Genomic DNA, 18431 nt, shown 5'->3' with positions numbered 1-18431 from the left:
ACAAAATCACTGACGGATTTGGCACAATGGGACAACATGCCACCACAATTTTGTTAACTTTTCTCAAATCTTGTACAATCCTGAACTTCCCATTAGGCTTCTTTAGCCCCATTATCGGTGAGTTACACGGGCTACTCAGTAGTTCTCTCAAAACTCCTTGCTGAATCATTTTCTCAATTATAGGAGTTATTCCTTCAATTATTTCTGGTGTCATTTTGTACTGAGGACTGTTAGGATAAGTAATTCCCTCTTTCACTGAAATTTTCACAGGATCTACATTATTCATCAATCCCACATCCTCTCCAGTAAAATCCCAAACTGTCCTTTTCACTGTGTCTCTCAACTCTTGAGGCAAATCCTCCGGATCAAACACAGCATATGCACCAACCATTTCACTCTCTCTATTTCCTAGAGTCATTCGGTACAAAACATCCTCATCTGGTGTTTCAAAAGCTATTCCATCCGGCGTACAAAAAATTGTACAGTTCATCTTACATAGCAGATCCCTGCCTAACAAGTTCACTGGACTAGTGTCACAGACAATAAATCTGTGCATGTCTGAAAATGTCCCTATTTGTACCCTTACTGGTTCAGTAAGACGTGTCTTGATTTGTGTATTGGCTACACCAACTACTTGGATTGCTTCATCCGAGAGAGGAAGATTTCTAATATCTGTTGACCTGACAGTTGATCTTGTCGCACCTGTGTCTACTAAAAAAGTAACACTTTCTTCATTTATTTTCCCATCTACAAATGGTCCTGCCTGGTCTATTTCTAGAGTTGCACCAAGTATGCACTCTTCCTCCTCTCTTCGGCACCGTCAATAATCACCTTCAGACTCACTCTCTTCATTCTTTAACAAGTACTGCTGTACCTGGTTAGAACGCCTTTGTTTGTTTACCTGCTCATCATTGTAGAATCCTGAATCCTGATTGTACTTTTGTGACCCTCTATTCTGCGGCAAGGGCGGTTTTGGCTCTTAACTCTGCTGTCTCACAACCTTCTGTTGTTGCTGCTGTTGATTATTCCCCTCGTTCTGCACCTGTTGATTTAATGTTTTACCCTCATTATTCGCTAATGGTGGATTGGTACATTCAGATCTCCAATGTCCCAGTTGGCCACAGTTGTGACAAGGGAATTTCTTTTTGGCTTCCTCAAGATTCCCCTTTCCTTTCCCTGCATACCTGGGCCTATTCCCTGCATTATTTCCTGCATTATTCGCCTGTTCCACCAACTGTGCTTCTTGTCTTTCCGCAACCTTCACCTGTGCCCACATTGCTTTTTCTTTCAGCTTTCTCTGTTTTGCTTCAATTTCATCACTGAAGTATTTTGCATGTCTCAGAATCTCATCTATTTTCTAACTCTGCCAGTCCACTGTATGCTCACGAATTCTCTCACTAATCTCAGGTCTCAGGCCATATACAAATCTGTATACAAAATGACTCAAATCTTTGTCACCCAGGTGCTCATCCCCGCTGACTTGTTTAAAAGCCAGTATTAGCCTCTCATAAAAAGCATGAACTGATTCTTTTGCTTCCTGATGTGTTCGATCTATTTTAACCCAGTCTGTCTCTTTTGGAGGTACTTTACTTTTCAGGTATACAATCACCTGATCATACTTCCTCATTACCTCTGGATCTGGTGCTCCTGTTCGCTGATCTCTTGGATATTCCTCAGTAGGCCAACTTACAACTATTTTACATTCAGCCCACAAGTCTGCTGGAACAATTATATCAAACAGACTATTCAGGTCAATCCACAGCACTTTTGACAATTTCACAAACCTATCTACCTGCCTATACCACTCGACGGGCTTTTCTCTCAGTCGAGGGAAATCATTTGTAAATGATAAAATATCCTGTCTGGTCCATGGAACATGTACATATCCTCCTCCAGGTATTTCTCTCATGGGATAAGCATCCACTGTTTTCTCTTTTTCTCTCACAGGAAATGCTGAATAAGTCCTGTCCACTGATTCTTCCCTTTTCTTGTACCACCTATCCTTCCACTTCTCTACATCACCCCATCTTCGCAACAATGCAACCATTTCCTTAATCTGTCCTGTTCTACCAGCACCATTCAGATTTTCAATGTCTTTATCCGTGAAATCCATCCTGTAAGACTTCTGCAGAGCTTTCACCTTATCAATGTCAACTCCCTGCTCATTCGCTACTGCTCTTAACCTGTCATGTGTATTTCTTGCTCTCCAGGTGATGTTTTTGCACATGAACAACAGCTCACCATCATGATGATTTTTTAGAATTTCTGTAGGAACTGTCCCTGCAACAAGCTCCTCTAATTCTACACGTAACCTGGCCACATCAATTGCCTGTGAATCTTTATCCCTCTTTTGAAGGACTCTCATCCAATCATTCAAATCTTCAGCTGTTATTTCAGTAGTTTTTCTCACTGGAACCACTTTCTTCTGCGGTTCTAAAATCGGCAGCCCTGAACAACTAGCTTCACTAGCATCCAATCTCAAATTAGACTGTACCTCTAATCCTTCACTACATGTGTCATGTCTGGAATGTCTCAGATCACTGCTTTCTGTCCTTTTTCCTGAGTCTCCTGAAGGACCAGCCAAACTTGTTATCTTATTCCCAACATATGGAATCACCAAACCATTTTCACTCGTCCTCTGTTTATCAAAAATAGGCATAACTGGACCTATGGTTACAGGCACCGTAACAGCTTCCAGATTCTTTGTCAGCTCTCTAATCTTTTCAGTCAGCTCTGATGTAGTTCTGGCTAATTCTCTCGTATTCTCGTCACCACATCGATTCTCTCTCTCCCTGAAAGGATTACCACTTATTAACTCAGGTGTCACATTTTCTGTCTCAATGATACGCAATGTATCTCTTATCGGAGAAATAACTGGTGTACTCTCTTCTGGTTCTGGTCTATATGGAGGTGGTCTCTTGTAAATCATGTCATTCAAGACCTCATCCTCATAATCATTAACTCCATATCTTTTCACTTCTGCCTCAGGAACCCTTTCCGCACCCTTCCTTTCTTCTCTCTCGTCAACTGTTCTCATAGGATATAATCCCTCTGACATGCTAGCATCTCGCCATCTCTTCATTCGATCATGATGAGTTTCACGATCATGCCTTCTCCCAAACATGTATCTGTAATTGCCTCCAGACCTTTGTTTTTCTCGCTCATGTACTTCCTCTTCCCATTCCACTAAAGCCTCAAACTGTGTCGGCCTTGGTCTTGGGTCAAGACACAACATCTTTTCCCATAAATTTCTCAACACGGCCAGATTAAATGAACCATGTTCTGGGAATGCTAGGACACCATCTTCCTTAGTATATCTAACCCAGTTCTCCAACCATATACAGGTATGATACCCATATCTCGCAGCCATGAAGGATGCAGGCGTTTTCGTTGGAGGTAGCAATTCACCTTCTCTTGTTTTAACATCTTTATCCTTATCAAACCATCGCTTTATTTTTCCGAACAAAGATTTTTTCTTTTTCTCTTCTTGGTAATACATTTTAACGTTTACCAAAACTTTCTATTCCCTTCCGTATTACAACTGTACAGTACGATTTTTCATCCAATAACAGCGCGACTCACACTAACGCACCAATCCTGGCGCGAACACTGTTCTGATCCAATATCCAATCAGAGCGCGGTCTGTTTGACGTCAGCAGTCGCTGCAGTCGCTCTACTCCTGTCTCCTGTCACTCGTCTACCCCTCCTTTACAAAACTTCTCAGTAGACTTCGTGTCAAATTCTACAAAATCTATTAGTTACAACATATAAACATCTCCATTGTCTGCTTCGCTAACCACAGAATAGTAAAGAAAATCTATTTCACAAGAATCCCGTCTTTCACTCACTTCTGTTCCAGTACGGAATTAATACTCTCGTTGACACAGTAGCACATCCCTCTACTCTGCCCTTCTATCATGCATTCATTAACTGTTTCCTCTAGGACTGCTCCAAAAAGTTTTACAATCAACTAAATGCTCATACATTCACGCACATTCATACAAGAAAATGTAGTACATACACACAGAATCCTTCCCGAGAACAGCGAACAATCTGTCCCGCTACAGAATTATAACACACGTGTTAACCAAGCAGCTTTCCTCTGCCCAGTCCTTCAAACAAGCTCAGAGAATACCTATTACTTCTCCCGTGATAAGCTTTAACGGTGAACCTTACGGATCCCTGGGACTTAAGACCAGAGTTTCACAGATAACCTTCGCCACCATACGCACTCCTTTTATACCAGAAATATATTCTAATAGTAACATACGACAATGTCACTGATTCCGAACTCAGACAATGTGACGCGCAACTTCAATTGTCACACGTTTTTCCTGCATACATACAGGACCAACAATCCCGTCTTTCCCGAGAGCAGTATATACTTCCCTCTGCCCTACTACGGAACTGCTACTAGCTCCCAAGTTCCAGAAGCACTACATAAAACTCAATATGACGACTCCAACATATAGTATTAGTACATATACCAACATCAATCAATAATCAATAATCAAAAGCCAATGTACAAGCAATCTAATCAGATCAAGACAATCATCAAAAACCATCAAATTCTGTTACCAGGAAATTGGTGCAGATTGGGGTGTACAAATTCTCCCTACTTCCACGGATAGAGTAATTTCACAGATACACGCACATGCACTCATCATACACTTGGGCCCATTTCACTAACATATACTCGATTACTCTATCAGCACTGAACCTGTGGAGAGAAAACTCCTAAACACCCTATATCTACACTGAGGCCAATAGGATCAGTTTGATGTTATCCTGAGTCATGATCTAAACAGTAATCTGAACACCAATAATCAAAATAGAGTACTCAATAATTGACAAGAAATAACCACCACTGTATTTAAAATTATGGTACTTTATCTAAAAATTAGTCAAAGAAAATCAATCAAAGTAAATCATTATTCTCATAATTACCTATTCTAGCTAAATGTCATAAATGGGTCAGGACAGGTCTCTCAGTAGAAGTCTCCCGAGTCGCCGTCCTCACAGCATCGATCCTCACCAACGCAGGTTTGGGAAGAAGTGGCCTTAGACCCTCTCTAGGCTAACAATATTTATAATGAATTTCGCAAAATAATGAAACATAAAATGTTCTAAACGTCCGCTGAACCGCTGAGCAGAGAGAGAAGGAAAGGATGTAGCATCGCTACATTTGTAAAATCTCCGCTCAGAAAAATCACAAAAATAAAAAGACGGAAGAAGGAAACTCGTGTTTTACAAATGTTTCTTTTGCATTCACATTTCCTCAGAACCAGCGCTACAATCACAAAGTTCATTGTGGCTCCCTTGTCCTCCAAGGACACTTGGATATTCGCCCAGAGCTGCTGTCCTCACGGAAAACTTTTAAACCAGGCGAAGACTGTGGTCAGATAACTCTCGACCATGTTCAGCAAGGCCTTCTCATCAAGTTCGACTACTCGAATGCAGGCTTTAAACGGCAGCCATTTTTTACTAGGCCAAAACGTACCATCTTAATTAAAAGAGACAAAAACAACGTTACCACAGCATAGTGATTAAACAGTGTTAACCCCACTAATACCCTTATGTGTATGTAATTATCTACACAATAACAACAAGAGGGTGAGGGAAAATCACTCTTGATCCCCCTGGTTAATAATAAATCAACAACAAAAGAGTGAACTAGGTAAGGAGCAAACTAAGAGAAAAGGCGTGGGCAAAAACCAAAATAGTGTTTTAAAAGAACCCTCACTCACCAACCTAGTTGGTGACATGCTTCATCATCGGGTTCCCACCAGAGAGGCCGAATGCCTCTCTTGTGTGCTGCAACGCCTGAATTACAGCGGAGCTGGTTGTGATAGAACGGAAGGTGAAAATTTAAAAGGTAAATGGTTTTAACCAATAACCAATTTAATCCTGGCAAACCAAAAACCGAATAAAAACAAGTGAGTCGGACAAGAGCCGGCCAATTAGGTGGGACAAGGCTCGTCCTAATTACGGATAGGTCAACATGTTTCTGCTTAACATGCCTAGTTGGCTAAGCATTCGTCAGGACCATGGGGAATACCACGGCGGTATGCACACGCTAAGGTGCACCCTAACCAGTGGTGTTATTAAACGGTACAACTTACTCTTATACCGCAAAAAGCCATCCTATAATTCAGGGGCTAGTAACGCCTGTAAAGAAAAAAACAGACATAACACACATAAAGACATATAAAGACAGACACTTTGTGTCACTTGAATTGCTTATACTTTATGTGATTCAGGTGAACACAAATGGTAGGCCCATGCTGTGACGCGGGAGTCAGTGTCAAATAACGTTATGTGGTTAAAAAAACTCCCACAGTAGGGTGCGGTGCTCCATAAGGGCTAAGAGGACCTGTACATTTATAGGTGTCTTTCATTACGGTACTTCGCACTATTTGTGTCTGTGAAAAAGTTCAAATAGAACTATATTGACTGGTCGACCAGCGGTGTGCAGTCGACAGAGGCTATTTAGCCATTGTGAATGCCGAAAAATAGCTGACTCGTTCAAGTGGAGTGCTTGCTGAAACGAGCGCACATAGTGTTTGCCAGGCGCCGTTGCTCCAGTGCATGACTATAAATAAAGTTGGTAAAAAACAACAACAACAACATGGAAAAACGGGGCTGAACTCTTACTCAGTACAAAGGTATTGTTTGCGTCATGGGTCCGAGAGGGGGGTAGTGAGCTATAGTATCTGTGAGGGTAAAAAACAGAAGAACCTAAATTGTCTAGGTACTCAAAGGTGGACCTCTCTGGGACCAAACGGATGCGGGGGTAAAGAATATCCACTTACTTCCATGCTCGCACACTCCCGTGGAATACCTGGCTTCTTCCTGCTCGGCCCGGATATTGGTGAGTGCATAGCGAAAGCGGAAGAAATACTAGCGCTAACCAATCTGGTGATCGCATTTGCGTGCGTCACGTGATCGCAACTGCGTGCGTCTACGTGTGACGTCAACTAGAGGGGCGTGTGGTAGCAGACGATCTCCCAGCTGTGTTTTGCTCGGGAAAGCTCTTTGCGGAGAAGTTAAAGGTTTGCATTCTAGTTTAAAATTCAAGACGGCGGGGGACGGGTAATGTTCCTGTCACTCTGGTTTAGCATATGAGGATTCACAAAGCACATGCGTGCATTATTACTGCAAGAACTGTGTCCCATCCTTTAAAGGTTGCGAATGGCAGTCATCTCGAGATGCGTGTGGCAACTGACGAACTCCTAGATGTCATTTGATCGTGAGTGGTCTTTTTAGTGAAGTTTAAGGTGGCATACTAGTCTCATATTGAAAGGCGGGGGACGGCTAATGCTCGTGAAAAAACGTTCTAGCATATGAAGACACACTAGGCATTTGCGTGCATTCACATGCGAAAAATATCTCATAGATTAGTGGTTTGGAATTGCAGTAAGCTGCTGGCTGTTGGCTACAAGAAAATAAGTAGTGTATAAAACCCTTCTAGTGATTATATGTTTTTATGTGGGTCTCCAAAGTTACAGCTGCCTGAGAGGTCATGTCAGTGCGAGGCTCAGTTGGGTACAAACTTATTTAAAGCTACCCTATTGATCAGTGAGATGAATCAATAGAGAAAGGGTGTTTTAAGGCATCATAAGCTATGCTACACGGAGGCCATCAAGGTGTCATCCTGTGTTCGGAAGGAAAACAGCAAACAAATCAATTCTTGAAGATAGAGTTCCATGGAATGGTGTCATTCAGACCTGTAAGGTGAGTCGAAAGGCGATACACCCATCTCTGCTCCTTTTCGAAGAGTCGTTGCTGAGTATTTTGTCCTGGTTTCAGTTTCTCAATGACTGACCAGGCCATGTCGTTTGTTGTGTGATTGGCCGAAAGAAAATGCTCTGTTAGTTTAGTACTCAATTTCCGACAGCGAATGGTGCTGCGATGTTCGCAGATGCGCTGTTTTATCTTCCTGCCAGTCATCCCGACATATCCTAATCCGCAGGGACAGGTGATCAGGTAAACCACGTCTGTGGAGTTGCAGTTAGTATGTGTCCTCTGCTCCCATCGTTTCCCTGGTTCTAGTTCAAGATATTTTGAAGGGGAAGTCAGGTGGCAAACACTACATGAGCCGCACGGGTAGTGGCCCACAATGGGAGGAAGGCCCCATGCGCTGGTGATGGACACAGTCTGATCTTTGTCTAGTGGCCTCGGGCGAGTATGAACCAAAGCATCCTTCAGACTTCTTGCTCTTTTGTAAGAGAATAAGGGCTTTTCCCAGTTGTGTTTGTTGCTCGTCAGGATGTTCCAATGTTTTTTTATGGACTTACTGACTGCGTTTGATGCTGCATTGAAAGTGGTCACACAAGTGAGAGGTATGGTGTCTTGATCGTCTCTCGCATGGTCTTCTAATAGAGCATCACGGTTTTGGTTACGAGCCCGCTTATTACTTTTAGAGAGGATCTTATCAGGGTAACCACGGGATTTCAGTTTCCAGGTGAGTTCTTGTGCCTGTTTCTTGTATACAGACACTTCGCTACAATTCCGGCGTAGACGCAGATACTGCCCAAAGGGGAGGTTTTCCCTCAGTGGGCGAGGATGGTAACTCGAAAAGTGTAGCAAATTATTTTTCGCCGTGGGCTTGTTATGAGTTTTGGTTTCTAAGGTGTCGCCGGTTCTGGTGATGACCACATCCAGGAAAATCATCTCATCCTTGCTGTGCGTATAGGTAAATTTAAGATGGGGATCGCAAGTATTTACCCATCTAAAGAAATCCTGGAGGCGCTCCTCAGAGCCCTGCCAAATGATAAGCACGTCATCAATGTACCTTTTCCAAAAGAAAAGATTTGGCAGAAAAGGGTTATGTTGAGCTAAGATGAACTTCAGTGCGAGAGTAGCACTTTTCCTGGTGACAATGGATATTGAAAGTTTATATACTTGTATCCCCCAGGATGACACCATCAATGTTGTAAGGAGCACTCTTGAGTCCAGTGACTGGGACTACACCACCCCGCGAGAATTCATTGTTAGCTGTGCTACTCTCGCACTGAAGAGGAACTTCTTTGAATACAAGGGTGACTTGTTCCAGCAAACTAAAGGAACTTCAATGGGCAGCACTTTTGCGCCTTCGGTAGCCGGGTTATACGTATTCGATTTTGAATGCAAGTTCATCTTAGCTCAACATAACCCTTTTCTGCCAAATCTTTTCTTTTGGAAAAGGTACATTGATGACGTGCTTATCATTTGGCAGGGCTCTGAGGAGCGCCTCCAGGATTTCTTTAGATGGGTAAATACTTGCGATCCCCATCTTAAATTTACCTATACGCACAGCAAGGATGAGATGATTTTCCTGGATGTGGTCATCACCAGAACCGGCGACACCTTAGAAACCAAAACTCATAACAAGCCCACGGCGAAAAATAATTTGCTACACTTTTCGAGTTACCACCTCGCCCACTGAGGGAAAACCTCCCCTTTGGGCAGTATCTGCGTCTACGCCGGAATTGTAGCGAAGTGTCTGTATACAAGAAACAGGCACAAGAACTCACCTGGAAACTGAAATCCCGTGGTTGCCCTGATAAGATCCTCTCTAAAAGTAATAAGCGGGCTCGTAACCAAAACCGTGATGCTCTATTAGAAGACCATGCGAGAGACGATCAAGACACCATACCTCTCACTTGTGTGACCACTTTCAATGCAGCACCAAACGCAGTCAGTAAGTCCATAAAAAAACATTGGAACATCCTGACGAGCAACAAACACAACTGGGAAAAGCCCTTATTCTCTTACAAAAGAGCAAGAAGTCTGAAGGATGCTTTGGTTCATACTCGCCCGAGGCCACTAGACAAAGATCAGACTGTGTCCATCACCAGCGCATGGGGCCTTCCTCCCATTGTGGGCCACTACCCGTGCGGCTCATGTAGTGTTTGCCACCTGACTTCCCCTTCAAAATATCTTGAACTAGAACCAGGGAAACGATGGGAGCAGAGGACACATACTAACTGCAACTCCACAGACGTGGTTTACCTGATTACCTGTCCCTGCGGATTAAGATATGTCGGGATGACTGGCAGGAAGATAAAACAGCGCATCTGCGAACATCGCAGCACCATTCGCTGTCGGAAATTGAGTACTAAACTAACAGAGCATTTTCTTTCGGCCAATCACACAACAAACGACATGGCCTGGTCAGTCATTGAGAAACTGAAACCAGGACAAAATACTCAGCAACGACTCTTCGAAAAGGAGCAGAGATGGGTGTATCGCCTTTCGACTCACCTTACAGGTCTGAATGACACCATTCCATGGAACTCTATCTTCAAGAATTGATTTGTTTGCTGTTTTCCTTCCGAACACAGGATGACACCTTGATGGCCTCCGTGTAGCATAGCTTATGATGCCTTAAAACACCCTTTCTCTATTGATTCATCTCACTGATCAATAGGGTAGTTTTAAATAAGTTTGTACCCAACTGAGCCTCGCACTGACATGACCTCTCAGGCAGCTGTAACTTTGGAGACCCACATAAAAACATATAATCACTAGAAGGGTTTTATACACTACTTATTTTCTTGTAGCCAACAGCCAGCAGCTTACTGCAATTCCAAACCACTAATCTATGAGATATTTTTCGCATGTGAATGCACGCAAATGCCTAGTGTGTCTTCATATGCTAGAACGTTTTTTCACGAGCATTAGCCGTCCCCCGCCTTTCAATATGAGACTAGTATGCCACCTTAAACTTCACTAAAAAGACCACTCACGATCAAATGACATCTAGGAGTTCGTCAGTTGCCACACGCATCTCGAGATGACTGCCATTCGCAACCTTTAAAGGATGGGACACAGTTCTTGCAGTAATAATGCACGCATGTGCTTTGTGAATCCTCATATGCTAAACCAGAGTGACAGGAACATTACCCGTCCCCCGCCGTCTTGAATTTTAAACTAGAATGCAAACCTTTAACTTCTCCGCAAAGAGCTTTCCCGAGCAAAACACAGCTGGGAGATCGTCTGCTACCACACGCCCCTCTAGTTGACGTCGCACGTAGACGCACGCAGTTGCGATCACGTGACGCACGCAAATGCGATCACCAGATTGGTTAGCGCTAGTATTTCTTCCGCTTTCGCTATGCACTCACCAATATCCGGGCCGAGCAGGACGAAGCCAGGTATTCCACGGGAGTGTGCGAGCATGGAAGTAAGTGGATATTCTTTACCCCCGCATCCGTTTGGTCCCAGAGAGGTCCACCTTTGAGTACCTAGACAATTTAGGTTCTTCTGTTTTTTACCCTCACAGATACTATAGCTCACTACCCCCCTCTCGGACCCATGACGCAAACAATACCTTTGTACTGAGTAAGAGTTCAGCCCCGTTTTTCCATGTTGTTGTTGTTGTTTTTTACCAACTTTATTTATAGTCATGCACTGGAGCAACGGCGCCTGGCAAACACTATGTGCGCTCGTTTCAGCATGCACTCCACTTGAACGAGTCAGCTATTTTTCGGCATACACAATGGCTAAATAGCCTCTGTCGACTGCACACCGCTGGTCGACCAGTCAATATAGTTCTATTTGAACTTTTTCACAGACACAAATAGTGCGAAGTACCGTAATGAAAGACACCTATAAATGTACAGATCCTCTTAGCCCTTATGGAGCACCGCACCCTACTGTGGGAGTTTTTTTAACCACATTACGTTATTTGACACTGACTCCCGCGTCACAGCATGGGCCTACCATTTGTGTTCACCTGAATCACATAATGTATAAGCAATTCAAGTGACACAAAGTGTCTGTCTTTATATGTCTTTATGTGTGTTATGTCTGTTTTTTTGTTTACAGGCGTTACTAGCCCCTGAATTATAGGATGGCTTTTTGCGGTATAAGAGTAAGTTGTACCGTTTAATAACACCACTGGTTAGGGTGCACCTTAGCGTGTGCATACCGCCGTGGTGTTCCCCATGGTCCTGACGAATGCTTAGCCAACTAGGCATGTTAAGCAGAAACATGTTGACCTATCCGTAATTAGGACGAGCCTTGTCCCACCTAATTGGCCGGCTCTTGTCCGACTCACTTGTTTTTATTCGGTTTTTGGTTTGCCAGGATTAAATTGGTTATTGGTTAAAACCATTTACCTTTTAAATTTTCACCTTCCGTTCTATCACAACCAGCTCCGCTGTAATTCAGGCGTTGCAGCACATCAGAGAGGCATTCGGCCTCTCTGGTGGGAACCCGATGATGAAGCATGTCACCAACTAGGTTGGTGAGTGAGGGTTCTTTTAAAACACTATTTTGGTTTTTGCCCACGCCTTTTCTCTTAGTTTGCTCCTTACCTAGTTCACTCTTTTGTTATTATGTAATTATCTAGCCTTTGCAACACAAGAAAAGCATTAGTACACGACATTTCAAAAGCGTTTTGTGCTTTAAAACAAACAGCACTCAGCAACATTTATTTAATTAAACCTGCACATTATTATTAAGCAACATTAATACATTCCCACGTGTAGTTTTTCTCTTGTTAGTTCGTATTGGTTAATCAGAACATTTACACAAAACAAATAATTAGTAGTTACAAATTAATATTTTTTAATTCTCGACAAATAGACAAACCAGAGCTTAAAACCCAATAGATTTTCAACAGAAAACTCTGCTCCAGCAAAAGAACCCGATGAGACTCAAGAATTATAATTGAAACGATTGCCCATTGCGTTAGAGGTTCCCCCTGATTTTGGAAACTCCTTAAGGGTGAAAGCCTGAAGACATAGTTTCTCACTCTAAGAAGTTGTGTTCTAATATCTCGAGACTCACAGAGATATAGCAGATCCCCTACTCCCTATGTGTACAAAGCTATTATATTAATGGTCCTGAAGAAGGCGGAGATAAATAACAATTTTCCACTGAAACATACGTCGACAGGATGGTGTGACATCCCAGTCACGAACACAGCGACTGATGTGTACTGGATTCATTCAAACTGTACCTAAAGCATTCCCTAATAAAATGTTAATGTTTCAAAAAATAAAATGTATGTTGTAAGTGAATATTATTTGTTATATCATGTAATTCAATGAACAGTTGGCTTGTTTTTTTACTTAATGCACAAAGAAAATGAAATTAAAAATGAGTCCAAAAAACGGAAAAATGATGTTTATGAGCTTGTGTAACAGATAATGACCCAGAGAGCTGTTATCAGCCAAAAGTAAAGCGATATAGGTCAAGTGGGAGTAACTGTAGTATTTATTGCTGGTTCTATCCCCTTCACTCCTAGACCTTCAGACAGCCTTATAGGGGGTGTCTGTTCTATTTAGAAACAGGTTTACACAAAAAACACAAAAAGCACTCTTTCTGGACCTAGATCTAGCTTGCCAAATGTGGAGTTAATCAAGTCAGCGGTTTAGGCTGTAGCTGTGTCTAAATTTCCTATGGGAAAATGAATAGGGAAAACATGTTTTTGGACCACCCCCCTTTTTTCTCTGCCCCTCTTGACAGATCACCCCAAAACATTCCATGCGCAAACTAGGTAAAAAAGAACACTATTTTTGGCATCCTCTCACCGTGCACGTCCAAAGTCCATGCACAGCTGTTATGAATGGTTACAAAATATTACTTCAGGATATGCGTTGCAGTTATAGTTAGCTCTGGGATCTATAAATTGTGCCCTAAATTAACTATAATGTGAGTCCTCACCATGCACTGCTAATCACCCCACAAAATACATCACTCATAACATCTTCAATGACCCCATTGATAATATTACGGGATCATTTGCAATTAAATTATTGATGAGAAAACCATGCTGGGCGAGGGCATGAGTTATAGTTACCTGAGGGCATTTGTTAAAGTCGCCAGAGCTAACTATAACATTACTTTAACCTTTGTTTATATATATTTATATATATATCACAGTCCATAATCCTTCCCCATCCAAAAAGATTGAACACATGCGAGTTCGAGGAGCTCACAATTTAATCAGACCGGCATGACGCGTTTCGGCATAACTGCCTTTCTCAAATGCCCATGACACAGGTGTTGCCAGTGTTCACGTTTTGAAAGGAAAATTGTGTTTCTGTGATTGGTGGAGACACTCTAGCAGGCGTGCCGACCCTGAACTCTGAGTCTATTTGTGCAGGCGCTCTATGGTAAGTACCTTTTCAATCCAAAAGTGGGCGGCGCCTGCTACTTCCCCTCACGTACCCCAATGTCACTGTAGAAAAATTGCAAGTCTCCTGGACCCTCATCCAACCGCTTTTGCCCCATCAGATGTCATACCTGAAAGCACCCCTTCAGTAAGTTGTGCCTTTCTATGAAATCATATTCCAACTCATGTTGGCAGGCCATTGCTGCGGGCTGCGGCGGGTCGGCAGCTCCCAAGAACTTTGGAGAAACCTTTAATGTGCCACTGCTGCCACTGAACTACTTAAGGATGTGTGTTCTCTGTGCTAGTGGCTGCACAATATATATATATAAGCCAAGCTCACTGCCTTTCTAATAATTTTTAATATTAAATATTGGACATGACATACCTTTCTCAATGAAACAATCAGGGTTATAGCCTTTAGCACTGGCTTGTCCCATAACCAGCTCAAGCCTACTGTGATGAACATAATTGGTGCAATACCGGCACACAACTTCAGACCAACCAAACCCTGTAGGAACGCTGATCGACATGCTGGCGCAGGCAGACCCCTCTCTCTGAGGCGGTTTGTAAATCTCTTTTCCTCTTGATCATGTAATGTCTGGCGAAAGGTGTGCCGCCAAGCTAGACCTGCAAACGATTAACTGCCCGTAATAACTCCTCAATTCAATTAAATTCTGGCAGAAATTCATTGGGACATACCAGTATTAGAGCCATGGGTTGGCATCCCCTGATAGCAAAATGCCAGCTAACATCAATCTTGAGCACCAGGTCATCCTATTGCCCCACCACCGAAGAGTTAGAGTGCAAGCAGACAGAGCTCTGATGCCTTCTCTCTCTATAGAAGCTATAGAAGATGACATTCACAAGAAGGACCACTATTCACATTCAGCAGATGCCATTCAAATCGCAGAGGTTGGACGCTAAGTGGTGACAATATATTCACCCATCTCCATTTTTTCATTGATAGTTCAAGACAAGAGCCTCATCATCAAAGATACATTGGCAACATTATTAAAACACTATAAAAACGTTAGCAACAATTAAACACCAATAAATCATTTTAAAAGCACATAGTAGTTAGTCACCCAGCTAGAAGCTTAAGTTATAAAAACTTGCATAAATCACTTGGGGCGTGACTGCATATGGTAGTCCTTGTGCTCTGGTTCTAATTTCCCAGGCTGTGTACTGAAACCTCAAAACAGCCACAACCACATTCGAGGTAGGGTCGCTTTTACATATTCTAAGAGCTTCAACTCGGATTTGTAAGCTAAGGGATCTACACAAAGGAATGGTCCATTTGTTTCTGGGTTTGGCATAGAGTGGGCAGAAAAACAACAGGTGCTCGACGCTTTCTTGAACAGTTTTTACAGTAAAAGCAACAGTCAGATCCCTGTTTCTGCTTCCTCCAGTTTGCAATAAAAGCAGCTACTGGGCGGGGCCTGTGCCTAAATTGAAGAGAGAGGGACTGAGCACGCATTGGGCGGATAAAATCCAGAAATTCCTCTCTCTTAGTTACAGATTTGTGCAGAAGGAAAGCACTTGGTAAGCGGCCTGGCGTGGATGAACACATGGCGTAGCAAGGTCAGGTGGTACCCGGTGCGGGAAATTTCTTGTCACCCCCGGCTTGACAAAATGGTAAAAATATGTGTTTAAAACACATATTTTTGCCTTTTTGTCACCCCCCTCAGTGATGACACTTGTCACCCCCGGCTTGACAAAAAACCACATATTTTTGCCAATTTTTCACCCCCCTCAGTGATGACACCCGGGGCGGCCCGCACCCACCGGACCCCCCTTCCTACGCCACTGGATGAACAGTCCCTATTACTAAGAATTTAGGGGCTGTTCCCTCATGTATTTTCCGGGTGGTAGGGTAAAACAGTTTTAGTAAACATAAAAAGTGAGACAATCAATCAACCTTTACACATTTATTGTAAAAAAGGCACAGCTCTATCAGTTTGTGCATCCTAATTATGTATAAAACCTGTCTTCTGGAGATCAGTGTTGGGTTTATTATATGTGCAGCATATAGCTTCTGAAAGCACTTCTTTCCAAAAGGCAACAACTCAACCGCCCAGTTGTGTGCATTTAATATTTACTACTCACTTCGGGGACACGTTAAGATTTAATGCATGCTAAATATTTGAAATTGTTTTTGATTGAGTGTGCTCCTGAAACAAATGCGGCTCTGAAGAAACAGCTGTGCAAACTTGAATTTGAATGAATGGTAAAATGATGCATTGTCATTACAAAGAGTGAATAGTCCTTTCTGTCCTGTTGAATTATATTTCAATATAGGGGAGTTTTGTATCCTCCTGTGGCCAAAACTCTTCTTCAGACTTATAACTTGGAGATATTATATCAGTCTGTCAAAAGGGCCATCCATTTAATGCACGAATGTAGCAATCAACAGGTGAAAGGTGCTGACCTGTTCTTTGTTAAGGCCCAGACCAACTAAGGCAGAGTGCTGCACAGCCACACATCGGTATTTACTTTGCAGTGTATAAGGTATTTCAAGATAAAGGTGCTCTTTTCTCAACGCATAAAATGCCCTATGCTGCTTTGCATACCTTTGGATTGCTTTGTTTCTAGGCGGCATCACTGGTATGTTATTTGGGCAGACCAGCTCAAACACCCATGGGTGTTTACTCAAAGCCCAATATACTAAGAGAGCGAAACTGGGCTTTGCCTCACAAATGAATGCCACCTTGAAGCAGGCATTAACAAGGCTAACATGTAAAAATGTTTTCATGTCTCAAAAAACCCCACACATTGCATGAGTCCTGAAGTGCACTGCACACATCCAATACAAGGGATCCTTTTGAATTTGTCTAGGCTTAGGAATTTGTAATTGAAGGATATCTGGCCAAAGTGAAATAAAACAAATGTTTTTGTGTCGCCCCGGGCTCGTGGCACTCAGCATTCCCCCATGAAAATGTGCAGTAGTCCTACAAAATGGCTGCAACATTACAAGAGGATTACCGTGGCACAAACCAGAAGACAGGAAGAAGTTGGGTGAGTGTCCATTCGCATTTCGTGACATGTGGGGTTGACCATCGATGGGTGGGGGTTGCCTGTGGGGGTGCTGGGTGCAGGGCCTTGCCACAGGCCATGCACGGTAAATGTTGGTCCCCTACAGGGCGTTGGGCTGCCCATCCCCGCGCCCCATACGACCAAAGTCTGAAGTCATCTGCGTGGGGTTGGGCACAGTGTCTGGCTGCAGAAATTGTCCTGTGCACAACCACCGGTACCACACAGCCAAAGGTTAGGTGCTGCAGGAGTGTTGGAATAGGTAGGTATGGTAATAAAACCTTACTTCACGTTAAAAGAGCCCTAGACATTCATGGGGAAAAAAGCAAGTTTAAATTGACTTTATAGTTAGGCATGATAACACCTTACTTTACATTAAAACAAACTTAAAAATTCACTGAAAAAACACAAAGGCTAAAGTGATTTTATAGTTAGGTGAAAATGTCAGTTACAAAATAACATTTTAAACTCAAATTACCACTGAAATGTGCCAGTTATAGTTAATTGAAGTACCCATACCTTGTGCTCCTGCGATGCACTTCTTATGACCTCGATTACTACATTACACAGGACATGTTCTATCATATCATTGATAACATCGTGGATGACATTTCAATTGACATCATTTGAACTCAGCAAAGTCTGAGCTTTGCAGTTTCCCTCCCCTGACCATAGGTCAAGTGATTGAGCTAATGGCCCACACCGAGTCAGGGGCTCCTTCAGACCCCTGACAGTCTAAAGTATTGTGAGACTCTGTGCACAAGATTGCTCCAGTCTCACTACTTTGCTGTGCATTATCATTAAAGTTGGTATTTTTTCATCAGACTGAAAAAAAGCTTTCATTCTTCCCCTGTTAAAAAAGCCTTTGCTTGATCCTAAGGAACAGAAAAAGGATCGTCCAATCTCACGGTTACCTTATGCAGCAAAGATCCGTGAGAAACATCTCAATAAAAGTTTGTCGGACTATCTGCAGGACAATGAACTGCAGAATGAAGCACAGTTCAGCTTCAGATCAGGCTATAGCACCGAGACTGCCCTGGTGGCGGTTTCGGAAGAGATCAGACTGATTATGGATAATGGTGGGAGGGCTGCGGTGGTTCTTTTAGATCTTTCTGCAGCCTTCGACACGGTAAGCCATGTTGTACTGTTTGAGCGTCTGAATGAAATCGGGATTGCTGGCCAGGCTGATGACCTCCTTTCTTCATTTTCGAAGGATAGGGAGCAGCCTGTGGCCCTTGGGGAGTTTAACTCCAAATCCTTTGCCTTGCCTTGAGGGGTCCCTCACGGGTTGTCA

Source organism: Triturus cristatus, chromosome 10 (assembly GCF_964204655.1).
Source record: "Triturus cristatus chromosome 10, aTriCri1.1, whole genome shotgun sequence".
Classification (NCBI taxonomy): domain Eukaryota; kingdom Metazoa; phylum Chordata; class Amphibia; order Caudata; family Salamandridae; genus Triturus; species Triturus cristatus.
The sequence above is the reverse complement of the archived record's forward strand: the minus strand, read 5'-3'. Positions refer to the sequence as shown.